The sequence below is a fragment of the Syngnathus floridae genome, chromosome 3 (assembly GCF_059516105.1).
Source record: "Syngnathus floridae isolate MCC-2025c chromosome 3, RoL_Sflo_1.0, whole genome shotgun sequence".
Classification (NCBI taxonomy): domain Eukaryota; kingdom Metazoa; phylum Chordata; class Actinopteri; order Syngnathiformes; family Syngnathidae; genus Syngnathus; species Syngnathus floridae.
Genome location: NC_142415.1, coordinates 12258099 through 12274063, shown reverse-complemented (window position 1 = coordinate 12274063; position 15965 = coordinate 12258099). Strand labels below are relative to the sequence as shown.

Here is a 15965-nt window from a genome sequence, read left to right as displayed (position 1 = left end):
ATATATATATATATATATATATATATATATATATATTGTACGTAACGTACAAACAACTCCGTAAATCCACTTTACACGTTCTGTAATACAAAAATAGAGGAACCCAATCAAGTAGTGAAGGGAGATAAAGAGGAGAGGTGGTTGCTCCCTTACCTTCACTTCCCCCGATAGTCCTCACCCTTACTCGCCCTCTCGCTAGCTCTGAATTTCATCAAAACAAGCCATGGGGTGTAGTCAGTGTGATGGAAGGAGGAGAGAAATATCCTGTTAGAAAATGACATTGCAGCTTAGCTCTGATTGATGCAGTAGTGTAATGCGTGCTGCCATATTGCAAGCTGCCATGTTATGACTTACATGACAACTCTTCACACATGCATTTGGAATTCAACTCGTGTTCTGTATGTTCTTTAGTCGCTATCCATATTTTGTGTGTTGTTTTCTATGCATTTATTTAATATTGCATAGACAGCACAGTAACACAGTCCAAATTTTTCAAATTAAAATAAATGTTGATTTAACAGAAAAGTACTGTGCACTTTCCCCTGACAAATCTTCAAATTTTACCTCGCTGTGTTTGTGAACCAAGTTCAGACTAAAGCTTGTGAGTTGTCATTAGAGACACACTAATGAAGTCATTACCAGATTTTGCTTAGTTTGTGCAACATAATTAGTCAGAACACTCAATGAGTTTGCAAATTGAATGAAAACAAGTCAAATGATCTCATCTACTTTGGAATGAAGAGGATAAATAAAAAGATACAGTGTTTGGTTTAGTTTGTTTTTCCACCATGTTACACTCCTGCGTGATTTATTTTCACCCCAGGAGACATCTGGTAAACCATCCCTTATTTTTATAATGAAGCCAGGGGGAAAAATAATATTATCCAGTCTGTAATATTGTACTCTGGAGTCTAATAATCTAATGTACACCCGAGTTTGCGTCATTAAAGTGCCTTTGGTGATCTGGGAGAAAGGAGGTGCACATCTGGCTTGCTCAAAATCACAAAGATGGGTTGAATTTCTTTTGCTACATCCTCCCTGATGCAAGGACGCACACAAGCACAAGAGAAGCTGAAAGACACTCACATAAATTTTTGATACCAGCCCCAATATTAAGTACACCAGCACAATCAAATACTGTCAGATTCAATACAAGTGATTTATTGAATACTCCGCCTTTACAAAGCTCATCGTTATTGGCCAAGTAAGTATGAATGGCACCAATTACAAACTAGGGGATCGAATAATAAAGGATTTTTTGATGTTGACTATAATGTGAAGTCAAAGTCACGTCATTGATCAGAGCAGTTTTACATCAAGACATTGTTCAACAGACTGGCATTGAAACAAATAAAAATAAATGATTAAATAAACAACTTTCCTTTATGCTTAATTAACTTATTTGTAAAGGATTTTTTTTCTTATAGCTTACATTAGATCTTATCCAATTGTGCGTAATTGATGTCATGGTCAATGGATGCATTGGCTGCATCCATTAATAGGAAAAACTGATGTTACTAAAATTGAACTATACTGTGAAGTTCTCAGCATCTGTAATTATTCTCAATTGTTGGCTTTGTATTCCAAATTCCATTTTGGAAGAGTGGGAAAAAAAGTAGGAGTAGGAGGAATTTTGGTAAGTCAGACCAGACACTATCTAGTTGCAAGAATTTCCAAGCTTTTTGTTCGTCATTGTGACGCGGATGTCTTTACCATTAAAACCTACACAATTGTGTACATCCATCTCTATTGAAGCAGGTTGGAATTTCAAATCAGGCACAGCGAATCAGCCCTTTGTAATATTGATGCTTATCAAGAGAAAGGGCTTGTACTGATTCTCATTGATCAGCTGTTGTGGCTTCCTCACAGTAGGGGAACGTGGCAATAAAGTGTTCCAAGATAAAAGCAGCAGAGGCCATCATGCCTGTCATTAAGAAATCCTTTCGAGAAGTTGAGATACATTCTGTCTTCCAAGAGGCATTTTGGGTGTTACTAAGTGCTTCAACAACACGATTCGGTGTGAGAAAAGCGGGAATTGATGTTTTGCTAAAGTGGCAGGTTACTGTATATTGTGTTTGAGAGAGCGTGCCTGTGCATCTGAAAGCTTGTTGAGCAAATATTTATAGAGCTGTGGATTTATTTTGCACTTTCAGACAAAAAGGACATTGATGGAGTGTAGTCATGCTAAAGGATAAAGTGTCTGTCTTTTGATGGATCACAACGGGGAAGGCAACTTTTGTCTATCCATAACTTTTGTCTATCTATAACTTGAAGCGTGGGTTCTTGCTCCATAAAGACTTCCACACTCGTTCTCGGCTCAGCTGTAGACAAATCTCGTCTTTCTTTTCCTGAGTGACGCTAAACCTCGATATCAAGTGTACAAAAGCTCTTTTGTTTTTGTTTTTTTTGGTATTAATCCTCTCACACACTCTTGCGCTATGTTTACACTTCTGTGAAGGTCCTGGCTGTCTGAACTATAGTACCCTCTATGTTGCATAAGTGCATAAGTATCCATGTAGAGCCACTCTGACAATTTGCTGGATGGGATAATTATAAAATATGCTTATTATGGTAAATATTATTCTGAACATCTGGTTCTATTGATCCACATTGTCAGACGTATGTATAATCTAAGCTGAATTAAAAACTCCAAGGTTGATTAAATGGAATATGTGAGAATGAAACCCATAGCAACTAGAACCAATCGAACTACAATTAACCGTAATGGAAAATAAATAAATAGCACCAATGTGACAAAAACATTCCAACTAAAGGAGCTCAAATGTACTTAGGGTTGGAGGAAAAACACAGGAGGCAAAAATCGTAAACACATCAAACGAGAATTAATAATCAAGCAAAAATGGAGAATATGAGGCACATGGAAGCAAGCAATACAAATCATGTGACACAAGCTCCCACATGTTTTTGCCAGGCCTGGGATGTGTGTGCAAAGTATTCCAAGATTTTTTTTGTAGGTCGCTGCCTCCCAATTTTTGTAGACCTTGGTAAACCACACAACTGAGAATGCTTTGTTAAGAAGAAATTACATAACACAAAAATGTATGCCCTGCCCCATCATATAGCATGATGAAAACTTAAGATTTGTTCCCTGTTGATGTTTTGAGACGATTTACTTTGGTCTGTTTTTTTTCCATAAAAAGCTAGCATTTGAACATAGGTGTGCAGACTTTTTATATCCAGCACTCTATGTAAATAAAACCTGAGCATTAAGTAAGATTTACCAATTCAACTCTTGGGTTGGACCTCACTTTCTTATTACATTTACATACCGGCTGTTGTCACAAATAATGTTCCTCGGTGCCAGTGCAAGTGCCCATCTCCTGCCAGGCCAGGCATGTTAAGTCGCTCCCCTGAGCAGTGACTAATTGTTTGTTATGTCAGTGCCTGTCGTTCCCGTTTGCCTTAATGGAGTGTACCGTAGCGATCCATCAGGCCCGATGTCACCTGAAGTGGTTGCGTGTCAGTGGGGCGAGCGTGCCCTGCACGTGTGATTTACTGGCTGCCCGTTGTGACGCTTGCTTCTCGCCTCTTCGCCGGGCCATGCAGCTCACTCCTCTGCTCAACGTTCCTCAGTTTTCCTCCCAGACCAGATTGATTACCGACGCGGCTGGCTCATGACACTCGCCATCTTCTGGCAACCTTTTAGTGCCATTTTATAGATGTTTAGCGCACCTCATTTGGCTATTTATACATCTGTGAGTGGCCATGAAATATAGATTTGTCTTGATGGGTGTCAGCGGCGGCACTGCGGAAGCTGAGCTCTGGCTGGCACATCGTTATTTTAATGGCGTGAGATGAAGAGGCCACATGTCGGGAGTCATTTTCAAACATGCCGAAATGGTAGTGTTTTTATTTTCATCTAATGCCCACACTCATATTTTACCGAGAGAAATAAGGCAGCTTCTGTTCATGAAGTGTTTATTTGCGCCGGCAGATGGAAATGGCGAGAGGAGACTGGCAAACGCGCACACACTTTCACACTGATATATTCTATGTGGATGTTAAAGTTCTCCTTACTAACAACAGTTAAGCTGCTGTGAAAGCTGTCATCCACACACACGCTATATTCACAGGCAAGGTCCCACGGGTAATTAGGTGCTGACACACGCTCAATGTGATGCGCGACTTAATTGAATAGTTAACAACTCTGAGGAAGGCCTGCGCACTTTGGCGGGTGGCACCTGTCACCAAGCTGTTCCATCCCTCCATTTTTCTGCTGTGCTCAGTAGAGAATGTCAGTGTTGGTGCAAAGCCAAATTGGGGCCAGGCAGGTTGGCTGAGTTCTGTGTAGCAAGTGGGGAGATAGCTGAAGGGTGAAGGGAGGCAGTGAGGTGCCCGCTCTGCCCTTCAGTGAAGCTCTAGGAGCCCATCCGCACTTGCCCTCGGGCCTTTTTCATGGCCTTGTGACAGGAAAGCGACAGTGTGTGATGGTAGGTAGATAGGTAGGACTTGAATATGAAATGCTTACGCGAGTGCATGTGCACATGCTGGTCGTCCCTCCGACGTGAATATGAAGTGGGACTATACGGTGTCCATCCCCCAAGAAAGTAAGGCTGTCAATTTTATCAAAGGAGTATTTTTGTCCAATCATAAAATAAACATATATGTCTGACTGGATGGTCAGGAGGAGATTAGCAGAGCATGTGCAAACTGTTGGAACCAGCTCTGTATGCTCCTCAAAGCCACGGCGCACAGCGGGTCAGCCGCCTTTCATACACTCTGTATGAATAAAGCTATTATAGATCGGAGACAGCATTCAAACATAAGAAAAGTGTATAATGAAGATGTCTCATCATAACGGAGAATCAGCAGGAGCCCTCAATTTGGTCTCCATGTGGTGAAGCACGTTTGAAGGCCTCACAGCCACATACACAGTATATTATGCAGAACCAGCATGTGAATTTTCACTTGTAATATATTCAGTTCAAGTAGAACGCCTGGTATTTTCTGAGAAATGCAACTTTCTTTTTTTTGGCAATGCTGTATTGAAGTCGTTTGCTTTGTTTATATCGGATCATTGACTTTTTAGTCATTTTAGTTACGGGTTTCATTTGGGGCCTCATTTTTCAAAACAGTGACAGAGACAAGGGTGGGAAAGAACGACAGATGGAGTTTTTAGGGGATGCTTTTGTGTCTATTTTTTTTAACAAAGAGTACATCACTTTTTTTATGATTAATTTATTATAAAATATTTAAATAATCTCTTAATACTGCACTCTGTGTGAAAGACCAACACAATAAACACACACACAAAGGCAACGGAGACGAATTTAGCTCAGCATGTTGTACACCTGAGCAAAGATACCTGGGATACCTTGCTTAAGTGCAAGTGTTCAGTGAATATTCCTGTCTACTAGCACCCAAATGTTTACACACACCACTGTTCAAATGCCAGGTTTTGGTAATAGTTTATGGTAAATGACTAAAATAATGTGGTTGCACAAGTGTGCACACACCCCTAGCTGAAATGTGGCAGTGTTCAGAATTCAGAATTACCCAATCCCAGTCAAATTTATCTTAAATGAGAGTCAGCCAACACATGACATAAAGTGCCTCTGATTATCCCTGAATACATTTCAGATGTTCTACAGTAGAACACTATTTTTGTCATTTCCCCTCAGAGCATAAAAAAAAATATTCCGTTGAGTTTTATGAGTTATAGGTCACAATTTTAGTAGGAAAAAAAACTGGTTGTGTAGACTTATATCCACTGTGTATATTTTGTATGCGGTAAGGTTTGAACCTTTGACTGTCTTGTGTCAACTTTTTATATACTTCATAATTTCCATGCAGCCTGGGACTAAATGATCCATGGCCATTGGCTGGCTGCAGCACAGACAGTTAACTATTTTAGAGCTAAAATGTTGTCCAGGGCAAAGAGAGCCTGTCAAGTTGCAGAGGCAGCTACAAATGTAGACATAAAAAAATCCTAAGAAAATTGTAACATTCTCTCCTCTTGGCATACATATGTGTGTGGGCCAGGTGATCATTGGGTGAATCATTTCCAATACAAAATCCGGTGTTTAACTTACCAACCAAAGTGGAACAGAAGGATCTTCACCAGCACCTTAGCAAAGGTTCATTCATCCACTGGGGCCCGTGGATGACCACACACCATCTGCCAATAGACATTAGGGAGAATTTAGTCATTAAGTGATAGGCTAAGGACTAAATTGGGTGTTTGAGGTCCCCGCAGCCATGCAGATAGGGGATTCTAATTGCCCGGAATATTGATTACCCTGGTAAGGGGTGTGCACAGTAAATTCATGAGCTATTGATTAGCTGTTACTCTTCCTCACTTGTCAACGGAGGAGTATGTCTTCCCCGTAGCCTCAGTCAAGTGGCTTCATTCACACGACAATATTATACAGTGATATTGCCATTTTATGATAATGCTTTAACTTTCATTGTAGACATTTTCAATCATGTAAAAATATTTTGCATTTTGGGAGCTTCTGAATGATCCAAGGGCTAATGAAATCAGTCACAAGAAGGAGTCATGCAATATCAACAATGACAAAACTGTGGTCCTCCTCGCCAACACTTCCTGAATAAAATGTCCATAAAGAAAGAAATGGCTTGGCCAAAGGCCATGCCAGGAGAACCCGCTGCTTGTCTGAAAAGCAATGGGTACTTGAATTTAACACAAAGGAAGTTTGATTGTGTTTGATATATTTTTTCATAAAAAGTGGGCGACGATATTCTGAAAGGGATTTCAGAGCAGTGCGAAGGCTTGCCACACAGCAGTCTCTAACATGAGTCATTTAGCGCCTATTACTAAGCATCAATATATTGATCCAAACAAGTGTCTCAGTGTACTGCTCTGTAAACACACCGGCACTGCTTTTATCTACTTGAATCTTATCGGGAATCAAATCTTTTCCTTTTCTATTAGCTACATTACGGCCGTACGCATTTGAATGATTGCACCCTTAGTTTGCGGGGAGTTTTTGGCAGGACGAACAGCTTGACTTAAGGACAAACTTGATTTTTGTTTGTCTTAAATGTTGAATGTTGGGCATAGCTTTGCACGACATCCGCATTTCCCATTCGATTTGAAAATTGCAAGGATTTAACTATTCAGGACATGGGTGCCATTTTTTCATACATTTTTTCCTAAAAGTAATTCTTCACATTAAAACATATTGTGCATTAGTTCCTCTTTCCCTCCTAAATATTTTGACTGATTTTCAAAACTTCAAAATTTCTAGCTCATTCAGGATAAGTAAGGAATTATTATTCCCTCTCCCAAAACGTTTCATTACAAAGTTCTTAAATCCGGATTGGTTTGTTGCTTTTCCCATCTGCTGCTTTTATTCAAACTGGCCTGCAAATGAGAATCTTGGGGTGTTGAGGGTGAAATCAGTGAAATTGCCATGGTCATGTTCTCGTCACTAAAAGAGGATCATTCCATACGCTTGTCTTGTGATTGAAGCAAGCTCTCCATATTTGCACACCACTAAGTGTCACCCCCCAGCCATGCTAGCAAATTGAATTAGTTTCAGTGTGGATTTATGCTTCAAAATTAGTAATTATTTTTCAAGCCCAGAGGAAACAAGCAAAATGAGTCATATCTTCAAAAGTGGTGAAATGCGGTGATCTCTGATTAAACAGCAACCGAAGGGACAAAAGTTAGAAGCACAGCAATTTACCAGCCCTTCATCTATTTGGCAAATTCAATTCCATCACACTTGACATCTTTTGAGAAAGTTTGATAAAACTGATGGAAAAAGTTATTCTCTCAATTACCATCTGAAATTAATCTCCTTAATCCCAATTTGATTTTTTTCATGCGTATTATGGGCTATCTCTCATCTGCCCACCTGTGTGTTTTAAATCTCTGCCACAGTAGGAACGTGACTGTCGAACACCTCAAGAAGATGGGGAAATTGATGGTGACACAATCAAATTCATCAAATGCCTTTACAAAGATAAATTATGGATTGACGTCGGTTCAACTTGGTTTATTGTTGTATATAATTTGCAGTGTTGTGTGAATGCACTGCTCCATACTGAAAAGATGTTTCTGATATTTTAGTTGCCTCATATCGATCTGCAAGGGGAGCATTGTCTGCGACGGAAAAGTGACCAACTGGTAGTGCCGTTTCGATTTTATTTACTTTGTGTGTTTTATAACTGAATGAATATATGCAGTTTTTGTTCCTATTTTCAAACATGCTTGTAAAAGTTCAAACTTTGATTTAATTTTTCATAATTTCCTTAGTTTATTGTGCTATACGTTGCATGCTACAATTGCAAGTGGATATTTGTTTGTCTCGAGGGCTTCAGTAAATGTATGCATGTGTAAATTTATATGTGCCTGAATGTATTTTTTTATTTACGTAGTAGCTTTCCTCATTCACGTGCATGCACGTGTGCGTGTGCGCTCACCAGCAGCGGACGTCTGTCCTTTTGCTGGGATTAGAACGGTGAATGCTGCAAGAGGATGATCAGACTGGGAGCACACCAGGGTTGCTGTGCGATCACAGAGGGATTATGGGGGATCTGGTGCTGTAGTGCATTGCAAGGCTGCCTCCAGTTAGGCTCATCTCCGCCACGCTACCCTTGCACACACCACTTTAATTGCCTTTGCTTCTTTCATTACTTTTATTGCCTCTCCTCTGCATTGCGTGCTCCCCAGGCTTGTGGAAAGGTCATTGAGATGGCGGACGAGCACACATACACACACATGCCCGCACACACTCCCTGACAAGCAGAAATTGGCTGGGGCGCTAAAGCCGGAGAAACCAGTGACACAATGGGGTGGCCACTAACACGCTGAGCAGATTTTAATCACATCTATAATTCACTACATCATACTAAGGCGGTAAAGAGACTGGAATTATAGTTGTGAATGTCATCGAAGGAAAGTGCATTACACACAGAAGTGACTTGAGGTTATTTTTAGGTGCCGCTTATAAGAATGAGAAACTAAACAAACAATCTATGTAGGATATCTCATCGGTACAAAGGCGGTATGGCAGCATTATTCTGGTTGTTGGGATGACCGACAAGTTCACACTACAATGCCGAGTACTCCTGTATTTTTCTAATTTTAGTAGGATAGTGACAAGTTCTTTTCTACTTCAGTTTCCTTTCATGAGCTCCGGAGGCTGAGGTTCAGCACCCAGGGAGGTAAAGTTTTTCATGGAGCTTGAAGTTTGGATTCAGCAAGAACCAAATCTGACTCACCTTGACAATGTCACATGACCAAACTCAGCCCACAGGTAAGCCATGATTGGTCATCACTTGAGTCAATGATTTTATCGATTATTCCATCGATGTTATTTTGCATTAAAGTGTGTTACAAAACCTTTCCCCTATATACTCTCTATAAACTGATTAGTTAATGTTTAGTGATGAAAATAACAACAATGAAGCACTATCACATGAGACGGACTGACGTTGTATATGACTTTTTTTTTCCAACTATTCACTGGTTGGGTCATTATTTTCCACAGATGCTTGCAAATATTTTTATACACAATTTTGTTTTTTAACAAATTACTGTTGAGGGACTGAAATCCAAATTAGACAATTATAAGTCAAACATTCTCTTAAACCATTACTTGATAAAAAAAAAATTAAAAAAATGAGAGAGCTTCACACCCTCCCTCCTTGACAATATTCTACTGCAGTTGAAGAGTTTGCTGACTTTCCTTAACTCACCAATGGTAGCCTCTCCTTGGCCACACACATCCAATCAAATATGCAGTTCACATATTCCTGCAGAAACGTAAAGCATTTTAAACACGGATCCAAACCTACTCAATAAATTATGACTTGTCTCGCAGTACTGAAGTGAGGGTCATATGTTGAAGGACGACTCTCACAGTTAGTTCTTGGCCATCCAGCAAGACTCAAATGTAAGCCAGCTTTCTGCTACCTGCAACTTGCTTGCATTACACTTCTACCTGGAATCTTGTAGAATAGAAAAAGAGGGAAATATGGGCTGACTGAGGGGCAGGAGGCAACTCAGAGGTGCAGAGATGTGAACCCAATCTGCTATGTGTTGACTGTGCTGATGAGGGGCTTGTGTTGAGACCAGCTTCTCGATCCCATCATTCCTTGTGTTTACTTTGGGCCAGCCTACCATCAAACAGTGACCTTCCCACTCTTATCCTCTCAGAGTGAGCTTGCATCAAGTCGAGAGCCACAAACAATTAGCAGTAGGCTATGGTACAAATGAAAAAGATGGGGGCGGACACTAGATTGGTTTGGGGTTTAGCAAAAGTAAGCAAGCCAAAGAGAAGCCTGTTTTTACATGCAGTGAGTAGAAACTGGCAATACCAATGTTTTTATGATTACTTTGTAATATTCATTATTATTTTATTGTTCCCACAGGCATACAGTATGTTGAATAGAGCTGGAAAAAATGGGCTTCTCTAAACAGAATTTGTTTTGCAACAGAAGCTTAAATACAAAATTTTGTTTTATGTCTGAATTAGTTTTGAATCAAGTGGAATGCAAAATATTTGTCACTGGTTTGTCTGCTACAGAGATCAACAGTTTTATTTAGAAACGTGTTCTCGTTTGGTGTTTAGAACAGCATGTCAAAAATGACAATAACTACAAATAATATAAGAATATGAAATATTTTCTCTTTCATTGATGAAATTTTAATCTACTAATCTCCCCAGCTACAAGAAAACATCCAGGTGATCTTTGTGATTGTCTATATTTAAACCACAGATTTCTGGTTCAATTCAAAAGCTCATAGGACATAAAAGTCAGCAATGCAGCAACGGGCTGAAAGCACACCAGAGATCCATTGAAAATAATAATAGTAATGATTTTTAGTAGGTGGGATTTAGGCTGAAATCAGCAAAATTGCAGGTAAATTGTTTTTTCCTATTTAGATGGTTTGTTTGATGCAGGATGGCCCATTGTGAATGCCGGGTGGGGGTGGTTGGTCTCTGAGTACTACCGCTTTGAACTTGACCCCGTGCCTCCATTATGTGTCATTAGCGGTCCTTTCAGAGAAGCTGGCCAGACTGAGACCTGACAGCCCCTCCTCGGATATTTAGCCATGCATATGGATGGATTTCTGATCCCTCTCATCCACCACCGAGGACGAGGGAATTAGGCCAGTGAGGAGGCGAGTAGGGGGCTTAAAGGGAGCATCCATATATGACTTGAATGGCAACGATGGAGCTATTACTCTCGCTAAGGGCCGGCGTTCACGCTCGGCTGGTTGTTTGTCTGTTGCCGTGTCACCCAGGTGATCGGCACTACGAGAGGGTCCCGTTTGACGACCTTTTCAGGGTCGTGCCCATTCACATCGGTGCGTGAAAATAGATGACACGCTCCCCTGAAGAAGTGTTTTAATTCCGAGCGGTAATACAATGTGTACCCAAGACGGCATATTAAAATGAGCATTTCTCACTCGGCGGTATTCATTAGCAGTTTACTCTTCCACATCACTTACCATGACTGCGGCCCATGATTGATGGGGTGTTGTTTATTTGTATATCAGAACAATGTAATATTTATGTTGCACGCTTTTCTGAGCAGACGTTTGCTAGATTCAGTGGAATGGTACTTGGGATTAGATTTTCACAGCAGATTGCTATTATTAAAGGGGAAAAAACTCCTTTGAGCAGTCATCTTCAAGGGGAGGCAATCTCACTCGCTGTCAGAGTGCTGGTCCACGGCTCTTAATGCACTGAAGCAAAAGAGCCTGCAACCTTTCACGCCTTGGTCTCTCTTTTTTGTGATGGAATAGTTAATAACTATGAGTCGCCACTAAAAGCCTGCTTCTCTTCTTTTTGTCTGTTTGCCCAGTGCATGTCTTGATTCCCGTGGTCATGGCCCACATGCTAAATCGTGATAGGCCATCTTGTTTGGCACCAGTTATTCTTACTTCCACTTCTAATATGACTGACGTGTCCATCATTCCTTAACTATAGGGCTATTTTTATAGCAGTCTGGGTTGTTTGTTTCTCCATGGTTTGGTTTTCCACAGCTTGTAAAGATAGGAAGGCGATAGCAACTCACCGACTAAAACAAATTAAATAATGATGACAAATGTGACAATCAAATTATTCATAGATTAGTAACACAAACGACATACAAATACAAGCTCTTTTGGGATGCTGGTCAACAATTGCCTTGATTTTAGTTTGCACAGTGGGCTGAATTTTCTGAAGGTGGCAGTTTCAATGACAAAAATCCAAAATACATTTTTTTTTTTTTTTTTTAATCAGTTATAAAATCCCAGTGTTCATTTTCAACATGGCTTTTAAAACATCATGTTTAGGGCCATCAAAGATCTTTTTCAATTTTTAGTGCCTCTGTGAGTTCCTGTGTGGATTCATCACATACACACACGCACATGAACGTGCACACTCTCTCTCACACACAACACACACACCCACACACACACGCGCACACGGATTGGGACAGCTCATTAGCCCATCCTACGCTCACAGCTCTGGCAGAATGTGACCCTGCCTAATTGTGTACCATGCTCATTTGTTCTCCCTGCATGACATGACGATTGCTTATTTATTCTCCTCAGGGCTCCCATCTCACAGGAAAAATGATTGGCTCATTTCATTCACTGCACATTTTTTCGAGCTTTATTTGATAAGCGCGTTTCCCCCTCGGCATTCAAATCCCTTCATTTACCCGTGCTTTGCAAAGTTTTAATTTCACCCGGGCACATCATTGCTCAGATTGTGCCGTGCGCTAATTATCTGCGATACAGAAGAACTTTTGCACATGTGATCCTGTTTATTCTGGTAGAATTGAGCAGTGCAAAAGGGGGTCGACATTAATGATGCAGTGTGAATATTTGAGGAGGCAATTGTGTACACAAAGCTGGCAGACGTGCTCAACAAAAAGCTTAAGAGGGATTTGGACACCGTGGAGGCTCCGTCCGAATTAGCAGACCAAATTTGCATTCTGTTCTGATTTGACATCTAGTTAGAGGCCTGTTTCACAAATGAAGCCATTAAAGCTTTTGTTCCAGTCATGTAATAAGGGAATTCCGAGGCACAGAAAAGAAGATTGGGAATTTGGTTAACAGTGTTATATGAATCTTGTTCAAGATGACAGACAGCCTGTCTTCTCTCCCTTCAGCCAGCAGGCCCAGTGGCCGTTATGCTATTGGTGAGTCCATTTCGATTAGATTGAGTGCACCATTCAATATAAAAAAACAATTCAAATTTAATCCTTTGCTTAATGCCACTCAGGCTTGATGTTTACTGTCAGTCTAAACATAAAACAAAGAATAACATATGGTGTATTTAAATCTGCTATATTAAGGCTAATGTTAACACATGATGACACCTAGACACCAGTAATTTCAGGGTGTGCACTTATTGCACTACTTTGCACCATTAATCAGTCAGTTTGATCACAGTCCCATCCAATATCAATGACCCCATAAATGTTCTTCTAGGTGATAAAACAAAAATTTCCACAGACATCCTCTAAAATCTTGTGGAAACCCTTACAATTAAATGCATAACAAAACCAATCAAGTTTTTTTTAGCTTTTGCTGTTGTATGACAGTGAAAGGAAAGAAATTTCTCTATACTGTGTTTCAACCACCACAAAACAATGCGTTCATTTCAGTTAATTTAATCATCCTTGTAGAAAAAAAAAAAAGTAGATCCCTGTATGTATTGATAACAGTCATTAGAATTTTATGATATATAGTACATATTAGGGATGTAATGAAAAACTGATTTGAACCAAAAAGATAATTTTTGACTCCAAAGATGAAAATCAATTTGATGTTGTTGATGATTTGTTGCTTCTTTACGTTATTAACTTGAATCAGTTGGCCTTTGTTGATTCTATTTATTTTCTTTTTTTTTTTACACGTAGTTGTACTGCAGAGAAGAAAATCACTCAGTGTTTGTAATCCTTCATTGTGGGTATGTATATTAAGTGAAGAAAAGAATCAACATTTAATGTAGTATTGTTTTTCCATCAAGTCAGCCTTTGTTTTGTTGCACAAAACAAGAGACAAAGTTGATGAAACTCCCCTAGCCACAAACCCCTACGAGCACTCAGCCAAAAACTCTTAATGAACACGAGGACCGCAGCCAAATAAAAGAATAATAAAGACTTCTATTTTCTTAACAAGTTTTGCTTTGTTCTTCCACTCCACCCACTAGAATTTGGCTGAGTGAAAGCAGGCGGCTCTGAGGGCAGCTCGGAGAGTTCCATGCCCATCGGCCTTCAATCACATGGGATGTCTGAGTTTGACAGAATAAGTATTTCTTCAAGAACAAAATAAGACCCTTAAGCAATGGTAGATGGGCTGTTAGTAACCAACAGAGTCTACGGGGAAGGAGATGAAGCGTGATCGTTCACTGTACACTAGTGTTGGTTAGGGATGAGACAATGGATCAGGAAAAAAAAACATGGGATGCCACAGTATTCTTACTTTAACAGAGGTATTGCTATTTTTCGGGGCATTCTACAATCTGATGCAAATGTCAAGAAAGTTGAGAGTGATGGAAAAAAAACATAACTTACCAGGAAAACAAAGTTGTCAACTGGATTCTTCTTGGTTGCCGAAGTCATTTCAGCTTTAATTCTCTTTGGCAACTTTACACTATGTTCTCAGCATTTTGCAGGGAAAAAAACCTCCTTGTGTGGCTGTTCAGCAAAAATAAGAGCACAAAATCACTACAATTAATTACAAATGAGCACATAAGTGTCAACACATAAAAATAATATTAAACTTGATTTCATACTAAATGGTCGCCAAAGAATGCCTTTGATTAAATAAAAACTACAAAAAGACAGATTACAAGCCATTTTATGTGCTTAGCCAATGAGCGTTGTGCAAATCCATCAAAACTTGATCAACAGGTAGATGCAATGGTGTACCTTTGGTTCCAACGTTTGCAGCAGTGCTCAAAATCCCTCATTTTCCACGGCGGAATAAGGACGCAAATCATCGGCAATCAATGCAAAAGTGTTTCCCCACGACTGACACGCGAGGTGTGTGGAGATCCAGGCTTGTCTACCTTTGCGCGTGGGCTGGCGTGCGCGCTTGCCAAAATGTTCCGGACATGCATCTGACTTCCGCATTATAGTTAATTCCAACCCTTTATTCGTGTTTTCTTCCCTGGCTAAATCAATGAACTCCAATGCTTCTAACCTATAAGTCTATATGTGACACCTAAGACAACGCAGGAAACTAAAGAATACCAAATAATTGTTGAGCATGCGTTAAAAATCCCCAAGCAATGCGCAGTGCGCAAAGTTTTGTACGGGAACATAAATTGGCCACCCTTTCAGCACGTGAAGTTTATGTGCAAGTTGTCTGCCTTTTTCTTTTTTTTTTAAATATGCCTGACCAATATGCATTTCTAAACACACAACATCCGTTTATACAATGAGTAGTAGGATGAAATTCAATGGAAAATTACTTTTTGGTCAAAGTGAGAAGTCTCAATCACCATTGGGTTGATATTGACTCAATAAATACATTTTAAGCAATTTGGTTTTAAGAAAATGGCTATTTAATTTCAACATACAGTCTGGATTAAAGAGCGCCACGATTTTCCCATCCCTGCTTTAAAGATGGTGTAAACAAAGGCAGTACATTGGTGCTTTGTTTCAGTTTTAGTTCTAAACCACATGTGGGCCTCAACACTAGAGGGAGGCAAGTGTTTTTGTTTTTCTTTGTTTTGTTTTTTTTTAAGGGGGGGACGTACCTTTGAAAATTCAATCAAGTGAAGGCCGTCTCCTGCTGGGTGACAGGGGGCTGAAGTTTCCATCGGGCCTGCTGTGCTCCTAATGCAGCCTTGGATTGTAATTGCGTCCCAGAAGGCTCTTCATTTACGGTCAGCAAAACCGATGCAGGAGCGACGAGACAAGAAAATGTCTCCTTCTCCGCACTGCAGCAGTTAATTAAAACAGCACTTGATGCCTTAGTGTTGTCTCATCAGTCTCACTTGTGTTCTTGTGGGTATTAT

The 15965-nt window shown here is 40.0% G+C and overlaps 2 long non-coding RNA genes across 6 annotated transcripts in view; one reads left to right on the top strand and one right to left on the bottom strand.

The window, feature by feature from the left end:
• Nucleotides 1-15264, bottom strand: part of LOC148400578 (uncharacterized) — a 77122-nt gene extending 61858 nt beyond the window's left edge. Inside the window, exons 1-4 of the long non-coding RNA XR_015857354.1 lie at nucleotides 14872-15264; nucleotides 14515-14637; nucleotides 6054-6139; nucleotides 154-264 (exon numbers count right to left, since the gene is read on the bottom strand). This is a non-coding gene — a long non-coding RNA (uncharacterized LOC148400578). The remainder of the gene's footprint in view (nucleotides 1-153; nucleotides 265-6053; nucleotides 6140-14514; nucleotides 14638-14871) is intronic.
• Nucleotides 1-15965, top strand: part of LOC148400577 (uncharacterized) — a 40953-nt gene that overhangs the window by 24041 nt on the left and 947 nt on the right. For 3 of the 5 annotated variants that reach the window (XR_015857346.1, XR_015857345.1, XR_015857344.1), the window contains one exon: nucleotides 9112-9248. The exons of 1 other annotated variant lie outside the window; for it this stretch is intronic. This is a non-coding gene — a long non-coding RNA (uncharacterized LOC148400577). Of the gene's footprint in view, nucleotides 1-9111; nucleotides 9249-12802; nucleotides 15834-15965 lie in introns of those variants that run through there. One more of the 5 variants, XR_015857347.1, reaches the window with a different exon arrangement.